General features: G+C 40.5%; 1 long non-coding RNA gene across 1 annotated transcript; it reads right to left on the bottom strand.

The window, feature by feature from the left end:
* Positions 1–1011: 1011 nt before the first annotated feature.
* LOC134740108 (uncharacterized) lies at positions 1012–8983 on the bottom strand. Its single transcript, XR_010127343.1, has 3 exons — positions 8854–8983; positions 4947–5024; positions 1012–1067 (listed from the first exon to the last, which is right to left on the bottom strand). It is a non-coding gene; the product is annotated as an uncharacterized LOC134740108 (long non-coding RNA).
* Between the last annotated feature and the right edge of the window lie 907 nt (positions 8984–9890).

Raw genomic sequence — 9890 nt, 5'->3', positions numbered from 1 at the left:
CGAGCTGACCCTAAAACAGGTTCCTTCTGAGAGGGGAGGCCAAGAGTTGGCCCGTGGCCAGGAAGGCCTGGGCGCTGACCCAGTGGCAGAGAAAAAGCAGCCCAAAGCTGTGCATGACTTCCGGAGGCCCCCTCCAACTGCAGGCAGCCCCTCGCATGCCCCCTTCTGGCTCACTCCACCCCCGGTATTCCTAGGGGAGACGGGGTCTCGTCTTGCTGCTGGCTGACCTCTGTTCCCATCTTCTTAGTCACCGCAGTGCCAGTTCTTCAGGCAGAGACAACCTCGGGGCTGGGACACCCGGTTCTCACGTAGGTCCTGTTTACAGTCCTCAGTGCCCCACACCGGGGAATCCCCTGAGGACACCTCTGCCTTAACCTTGATTTCTCAGAAGGCTGCCTCTTGGTGACGGACAGAATCAGCCCAAAGCCCCTTCCTTCTGTCTTTGGAGACCCTGGGCTTGGGAAATACGAAGGAAGTGTGGCTGGGGGCAGAGCATGTGTCTGCAAATGCTGCTGGCCCAGCGGACTTAGGCTTCAATTTAAATTTTACTTCCGGTTAATTTTTTTTTTTTCTGGCCACAAAGCTTGGTGTTTTCACTGCTTTAGTTTCCTATTGGCTGGTGGGAGGGGATAGGGTCTGTGGCTCTAGGCTTGGCCATGGGGACCTTTGGCGTTGCCGCCAAGGAGGAGGCAGCCTGGGCTGGAGAAGCGCAGTTGCCGGTGCTGAGGCGTCTCAGGAGGGAGGCAGTCTGGTCTTTGCTTTCTTCCCGGCAAGCCTTGCTGTCTCCGGCGCGTGCCTCTGCGGTCTTGGTAGGTTCCCCAGAGTCCCGAGTGGTTTTAATAGTGGTGGCGCCTCTTGTGTACAGGCTCTGGAGCTCTGGAGGGGATTAGGAGCTGCCCAAAGCCCAGTGTTCTGGAAGACTCAGCTGGTGGGGTGAGTCATTAACCCCAGTCCTGGTGCTGGTTCATAAACTCTAAAGGTGCAGTGGCCCTGGTCTCCCCTTACCAGAGCACAAAATGGAGTCAGGCTGCCCCTGGGGTTAGGAGGGGTAAGGAATGTCAGATAGCCTGGGAAGGGGATGCAAGGAATAAAATAAATAAGTCTGTCAAGTAAAAATATAACAAAATAATTTAAAAAATGTTAAGTGAATGAATGAATTTAGCAAATGATGGTTGAAGATGGAAAAATTTAGTATATTTCAGCATCTGTATCTGGTTCAAAATGCTTTTTCATAGTCAAGATATTAGGGGTCTAATTGAAATAAAATAAAAATATGAATTTATGTCCATTGAAAGCAGTTGAATATATAATAGATACTTTCTTATTTTTTGTTTGGTTTCCATGGAAACTGGTTTGGAAGGTGAGATTAAACACATATAAACACATAAAAACTCTATGGTAAACAGTTTTCTATTTGCAAGGCAGTTCTTCAGGTACCCCTGGAGTAACCTGCTTCTCTCCCATTTCTTGCTTGTAATTCTCGAGAAAAACTGTAGAATGTGCTGGGAATACAGTGTCCCAAGGCAGGGAGGGGCCTGAGCCTTGCTCCTGTCCCTCCTGGGGCATGTACCATCTTGAATTAGGAATGAACTGCCCAAGACTGTCCTTGCCTTGCTCCTCTATTCCCTGGAAGCAGGGTGTCCTTTAAAGCTTTGCCCAGCAAGTCACATTTCCCTTGAGGTAAAGAACCCAGAGCAAGCCACCTTTCAGGGTTCCTCAGCTGTGGTGCAAGTGGGACATGAACAGTCAGGCTCCATCTACCCTAAGCAGCTTTCTTGAGCCTGGGGACCAGCTCAACATGGATCCTAGGCTTCTGTTGTCCCTCACTGCCTATCTGTAAGTAATAAACCCTCTTGATATCACTTACCGCATGCATGATCTGTCTCACCAGACTGAGATGTGGATGACCAGTGCACAGTGAGCCTGCTTCACTATTACTTCCATTTTCTTGACTAAACAATGTAGAAACTACCCAGAGAATAAATGGCCTGGAGAATGAATATCTACATCTACATCTGCATTCACATCCACATCTGCATCAGCATGTATATCTACATCTGCATCCACATCTAAATCTAAATCTGAGGCCCAGCCACCGTGACTCACACCTGTAATCCCAGCACTTTGGTAGGTCAAGGTGGGTGGATCACCTGAGGTCAGAAGTTCGAGACCAGCCTGGCCAACATGGCGAAACCCCATCTCTATTAAAAATATAAAAATTAGCCAGGTGTGGTAATGGGCACCTGTAATCCTAGCTACTTGGGATGCTGACGCAGGAGAATCACTTGAACCTGGGAGGCAGAGGTTGCAGTGAGCCGAGTTGGCACCACTGCACTCCAGCGACAGAGTGAGACTGCGTCTCAAAAATAAAGAAATTAATAAATCTAAACCTGCCTCTACATCTGCACCTATATCTACATAACTACATCTGCATCGGTCTCTACATCTACATTACAACTACACCTAAATGCATCTAAATCTGCATCAACATCTGCATCTACATCTACATTGGCATCTGCATTCACATCAACATCAACATCTAAATATCAATCTGAATCTGCATCTACGTCTACATAATCTACATCTGCATCCACAGCCGCGTCCACATCCGCATCCCTGTCTACATCTGCATCCATGTCCACATCCGCATCCACATCTAAATCTAAATCTGCATCTGCCTCTAAATTTAGACCTGTGTCTACATCTACATCTGTATCTGCATCTACATCTGCATCTGCATCCACATCCACATCTACAGCTGCATCCATTTCAACATCAACATCTAAATCTAAATCTGAATCTTCATCTGCATTGCATCTGCATCTCTCTGCATCTGCATCCTCATCTACATCTACCTCTGCATCCATATCTGCATCAGTGAATACCTCTTCTTCTGCATCTACATCTGCATCTGCATCCACATCTACACCTACATCTGCATCCACATCTACACCTACATCTGCATTTGCATCAGCCTCCACATCTGCATCTACATATCTACACTTATGAACTCAGTGATATTAGCAAATTGCCTTCAGGTAGAGACCCTATCATTTGCATTTTTCCATTAAATGGAGACTGACTTGACAGAGCCCAGGGGACCAATTTTGGTTAATTTTGCATCCTCACAGAGTCTAACACAAGACAGATACATAGGTGAGATGTCAGATGCTCAGTGTGTATTAAAGTGCTCTTGTTGGACACCATACATGACTGCTTATAACTTGGAACTACTATATTAGCATCTACGATTTGTGATTTTTGTTAACATCAGCTTTCAATGGTACACTTGAAGTACAGGAAGAAGCAATTCACAAAAAAATCAGGGACACTCTTATTGTTAGGGTTCCTGGGACAGTACCCCCAGTGAGAACACTGCATTGCACTTCAGCCCCATTCATTGTTCAGTCAGTGGGCATTTATTCAGACCATACCATGTTGCAGACATTGGCTAGCCACTGGGCATGTAAGGACAGAACAACACTGTTTCTGTTGCCAAGGGTCTCTGATCTAGTGATGGGAGAAAATAAGTAAAGCAGTGACAAGTACAGCTGTGGGCTAGGAAAAGACAGCCCACAGAAGGAATATCTAAGCTGAAATTCAGTACAGAGTATGCATTAGCCAGGTGAACATAGACTAGGGGAATGAACAGATAGGAGGGATAGTCCAGGTAGAAAAACATCACAGGAAATAATCCAAAGGCAAGAGAGAGCAGGACAAACTCAAGAAATTAATTTATGGAACTGTTCAATCTGTCTGTATCACAGATGAAGACAGGGGTTTTGGTTGAAGCTATCTGAGAGGGAAGTATGGTGTGAACATGGGACCTTTAGCAGCACCCTGGGATGTGGGGCTTCATCCTAAGAGTAATGGAAATGTTTGATGCATTTTATGAAACAGAGATTTAACGATTCGTACATTTTTTGAAGGATATTTTTCTCTATATTATCAGGAAAGGGGTTAAAAGAGGGGGATACTGAAAGTAGTGAGACCAACTGAGAGGTTCTCAATATCCCCAGTGAAGGTGGACAGTGGCCTGACCTAAAGCAGGGTGGAGGGCACAGGGAGACACAGGTGCAGGAAGAAAAACCACAGGTCTGGTGACTGGATGGGAAATGAGCGGGAGGGAGGAGTAAGTGAGGCTTCTCACTTGAAAAACCAGCGAAGTGCTATCAGCGCAGCAGCGGGACAGGTAGCACTAAAGGGGGCAGAAGACAACAGGATCGAGTCAGCGTGGGTGTATGTGCGGGACTTCCAAGGCACAGAGTACACTGTGTGCCTGGATCTGAAACTGGGGAAGAAATGAGAGCAGAGATGCTGGTTTATGGCCAACACCAGAGAGACAGCCCATGAAGGCTTGGGAGTTAGGAATATGGCTTGGAAGGAATGTGCAGGGAGAGAAAAGTAGACAGCATCAAGAGAGTATAGGAGGGGGAGAGTGAGAGGCCTCTAGGGACAGCCATAGAGTAGTCAATACATCTTTGCTCAGTTTAACAGTTAATTCAAATGTTAAAAACAACCCTGTGACAAAGGGCTTTCAAACCTTCTTCAGAGCCAATAGTGAAAATTTAAAAAATATATTCATGAGAATGTACTGCACACAACAACAACAATAATAAATTAGACTAACATTTGAATCCAAGCTTAAAAAAGGCCAAACCATGTACGTACATTTAATCATGAAACCCATTGCAGATCTCAAAAAGATTATTATCTAAAAAGTATTAATTTTTTTAATAAAGAGCTCATATATGTCAATAAGCGATGATAGTCCCAATAAATCTGTAGGCAACGGACATACACAGACATTTCATTAGTGATAAATAGTTCTAGTAATTTAAATATGAAAACAAAGACTTTAACCTTTCTGGGAATCAAATGCATTTTTTAAAAAATGTGCTGTAGTTTTTCACACACTAAGGAAACATCTACAGTGAAGACATTACCTGTCCATGATGACAGCAGTGTGGCTACGTGAACTCACTCATATACTGTATCTGAACACACGGCTTCGGTTTTGATATCTGAAATTTTGACAATTTGTATCATGAGCTATCAAAATGTTGATACCCTTCAGCATCACAATTTTGTTTCCAAGACTATTTTCTAATGGTATAATCCTAAATTCCATATCATGAAACATACTTATTATAGTACTATTTGTCACAGTGAACATTTGGGAACCACAAAATGTTGACAAACAGAAGACTATTAAAACACATTAGGATCTTTCCAGATGATAGAATATTAAGTAATTATTTATAGTTTATGATCATGAGAATTGTTTAATTACATTGGAAAATCCTCAGGATGCAGAGCTAAATAACAGAGCAGAGCACAGTCTTGTCTGAACAATATTGTTACAAAAAAGTATTAAATGTGCACCCAAAATCTTTGAAAATTAAAACAAAATTTTAGTAAAGACTCTCTTGTATTACTAAGAGTAATATATTTTTTCTTTTTGTTTCCCAAATTTTTTGACAATATTTTGTCAATTCTAAAAGAACACTTTAAACAGCTTATCATTTACCAGCGTAATAAATATAATATATAGTAGCATATATTTTTAAGAATTCCCAATAATTATATTAGCTTTAGGGAAAAACATAATTGGAGTATTTAAAAGCTGGTCTTTTTCAGCTTTTAACAAAACATCTAATAAAAAACAATGGACCCAGAATACATGATATCACTGGGCTGCTTAATATGGGCATCGATTAATTTAGGATTTCTCAATACCTCAAAAGAGTAAACAGAACAAAATAACAAATAAAATTTAAAAGCAAAAATTGTTATTTTACAAAATTTTTCTGTTATCCAGCTCTTTGTGAAGGATGAATTACTTCATACAAACCACTCAGGGGAGCCACTCAGGGAGAAGTCACAGAAGAAGTGACTTCCAGCTGAAATCCACTTAGCAGTTTACTTGTTTGTGGAAAAGGAGAAAGGAAAAGCCAAGTGCTAGTGGTTTTGTTAAACCCAACTTTGCATTCAGCTGATAAGTTGAAAATAAATTAGAAAAGCATTTGGGGAACCCATTCTTTCTACACAAAACTCATATTCCTTCCAATGGGATATATGTACAAAGAATTAATTATTCATCCAATCTTCCTTGAACAACCATCAAAGCCAACAATGTACTGTACTAGGATTAGGGCTACAATAGGAAAGGCTAAATTTACTAAATCTAATGAAATGGTTTTTATTCTCTTCACACCACTTCTAAAACACCTCTCTGGGTAGGTGCATTTGTATTTATAACATGGTTTTATTCCTGTAAAAATATTTTTTAAGTTCAAAATAAGCTCCCCCCAAAGACTTAATTTAACTATGGAAAAAAATATGATCAAAATTAATTCTTTTTAGTAAAGTTCAGTAGTCAAAATACATGTCAGCCAGCCTTTCTGTGGAGAGAAGTTGAATATATGACTAAAAGCTTTCCATTTTAGGTCACAAGGGAGTAATTTAATGTACTGCAGAAACAAATGTATAAATGTCTTCACCTGAATGTGCCTGACTTTCTTTTGGGAAATAACTTAAATCTTGACAGAATTTAGTTGATTGGGAATAAATTACAATAAGAATTAATATATGACTCATTTTGGCAGTGACTCACCACTGCTGTATATTGGGAAAGTGGGATGTAAAAAAGGTTGAGGGTTTGAAAACAGAATGAAAACATGTCCCAATTCTGCTTTGTGACCTTGGAGAAGTTACTTAGCATCTTGTACACTAAATTCCCTCACTTGCAAATTATTCATAATAATATTCACTTTGAAGAGTTTCCTAAACATTAAGTGAAATGATATATGAAAAGTGATTTGCTCACAATGCCTCATCTTCCAATTTTAGTTATCTGCCTCAAACCAATTAACAAATTAAAACATACCTTTCCAGAGACCTGTTTCTGATAAGTGACAATTTATAGAGAGTGAATAACTAAATTTGTCAATGACTTAGTGGTACAAATTTGTTAATTTAGAAAAATATCAAGGCTATCAGGAAATTTCTCCCAAGGGGTTTTCCCAGATACAAATATGTGAAGTACAGCAGACATTATCTTCCATGAACAAAGCCAGAACATTCTCACGTTCTGTGTGTGTGTGTGTGTGTGTATGTGTGTGTGTCCCCTCTCAACCCACTTTTTGAAAAATTCTTTTGAAAATATACTCTTTACATGAACTTAAAACCTTTATTATTTCAGTCTCCCCAAAGGTGTTTATAAATCTACACAAGATTAAGTTCATTATTTTTTTCCATTTGATAATTCTTAAAGTATGTGAAAACATATACAAAATATTTTTAATGTAAATTTTCCAGTTATTTAAACAAAACGTCCACATATACTGGAGGCATTCTAATTCATTAAGTTCCCTTCCAAAATCTTGCATACAGACTGGTTGTAAGACAGTAGATAATGTTCTAAAGAAGGAAGAACACCTTAAAAGTGTTGCTAATGTGCCACATCATGGACACCATACCTCTGAATACATGCAGCAGGTTACCTTCAGTTTAGCCTTTTGTGGCAACAAAATTGCATATACTTATTGGGATAAATGGTTATGTCCATATTTACTATTCCTGCAGTTGGTTTTTCCCTAAGTATATTTAACTTTTATGTTTTTTACCTAGAATATTCAATAATGTAACTTTTGGACTGTTGTTCCACTTTACCAACATTTATTTAATAATCTTATTCCACATCCATAACATTATCTCCTACACCTTCCTTTCTATAGCCACAAATGCAATAAATACACATTCTTATCCACACTGTGATGCAATAACTTCATGACTAGCTACTTATCCAGGAGGACTAAATTCATATATCTACAAATAGATTTGTACAAAAATGTTCACAGCAGATTTAGCTATAATAGTCCTAAACTGGAAACATTCCAAATGTCTACCAAGAGGTGTACATTTTGTAGTATATCCAGACAATAAAACACCACTCAACAATAGATAGGAACAAACATACAACAATGTGGCTGAATCTCATTTTGGTTCATGCAGAGCCAAAAAGCCACACACTGTAAACAGTGGATACTGTAGGGCTCCAGTCAGGTGAAATCTGAGACAAAGGAAAGCAAATGGATAATGGTAGAACTCAAAACAGCAATTGCCCTTTGGTTGTAGGAGTAGGGGCCTGAGAGAGACTGGAGAAGGAAATGAAGGACTTCTCTGGGGTGCTGAAACTGTTCTGTGTTTAGATTACACACCACACATATATACACACACACACCTCATACACATATGCACATGACACACACCCTATACACATACACACACCACACACTGACTACCATATACACACGATACACACCTCACACCTTCACACACATATGCATTCACTGTACACACCCACACCACACTTACACACACCATACACCATACACACACCACACACTGACTATACACATACACACCACACACATATGCACACACACTCACCGCACACAAACACACCACATAGCCACCATGCACATGTACATACCAGACTACAAATAGACACACACCACACACATACACACATCACACATACCCGTATACACACTACACACACACCACATACACACAAAGCCAAAATGTACAGAATTGTGCAATTAATAAGGGACATTAATTGTATATAAATTATATATCATTAAAGTTTATTGGTTTCTTTTAAAAGAGAACAACTAAAAATTCATTACAGGTGGTTGAATAAGCTATGGTCTACTTATCCCACAGAACACTGCACAATAAGGAATAGGAGCAGCCTGCGAGCCATACGGCTGTAGCACTGCATGGAGGGAAAAGAGCAAGCCCAGGGCAGGGCATTGTGCGCTTGTGCTCAGGAACAGGAAGACTCACCTGTGCACCAAGGGTGCCTCCATGGCTGGAAGGATTACTGGGAAAGCACAAAGGAACTTCCAGGGAAATTGGAAATGTTCCTTATTTTGATGCAGATGTGGGCTTCCCAGGTAGGTCTATTTCTCAAAATGTCTCCCACACGTCCTGAAGATTGGCACTTTTCACTGGTAAATTATAAATAGTAAATTAGATTCCAATAAAAATTACATTGAACAAAGAATAAGATAAAATTTTAAGTTGTGATAGAGAAAGGGGAAATAAACATGACCTATATACTATGCTACCATTTGTAGGGAAAGAAAAAGAATGTTAAAGTTTATTTAAATGTGCCGAGACCAGCTTGGTCGGGGAGACCCTAACCCAGTGGCACTAGAGGAATTAAAGACACACACACAGAAATATAGAGGTATGAAGTGGAAAATCAGGGGTCTCACAGCCTTCAGAGCTGAGAGCCCCAAACAGAGATTTACCCACATATTTATTAACAGCAAACCAGTCATTAGCATTGTTTCTATAGATATATGTTTAACCAAAAGTATCCCTTATGAGAAATGAAGGGATGGGCCAAATTAAAGGAATTGGTTGGGCTAGTTAACTGCAGCAGGAGCGTGTCCTTAAGGCACAGATCGCTCGTGCTATTGTTTGTGGTTTAAGAATGCCTTTAAGAGGTTTTTCGCCCTGAGCGGGCCAGGTGTTCCTTGCCCTCATTACTGTAAACCCACAGCCTTCCAGCTTGGGTGTTAGGGCCATTATGAACATGTTACAGTGCTGCAGAGATTTTGTTTATCAATAGTTTTGGGGCCAGTTTGTCGCCAGATTTTGGGGTGCCTGCTCCCAACATGTCCCCTATCTCTGACTTGCAAATTGATAAACGCAAAGGCAGCTTTGTCACGGTGAGCTACTTTTCACAAGAGTCAGGATCCGCATCTGCAGACTATACAGAGACAAACAACACAGATTAAAAGCACAATCATCATTGAAATCACAGCGCTTCGAAGTGTTTTATCCATTTTCAGCTCCTTTAAGCACTCCAGTTC

This window comes from Pongo pygmaeus, chromosome 7 (assembly GCF_028885625.2).
Source record: "Pongo pygmaeus isolate AG05252 chromosome 7, NHGRI_mPonPyg2-v2.0_pri, whole genome shotgun sequence".
Lineage (NCBI taxonomy): Eukaryota > Metazoa > Chordata > Mammalia > Primates > Hominidae > Pongo > Pongo pygmaeus.
This window is presented reverse-complemented; position numbering and strand designations above follow the sequence as displayed.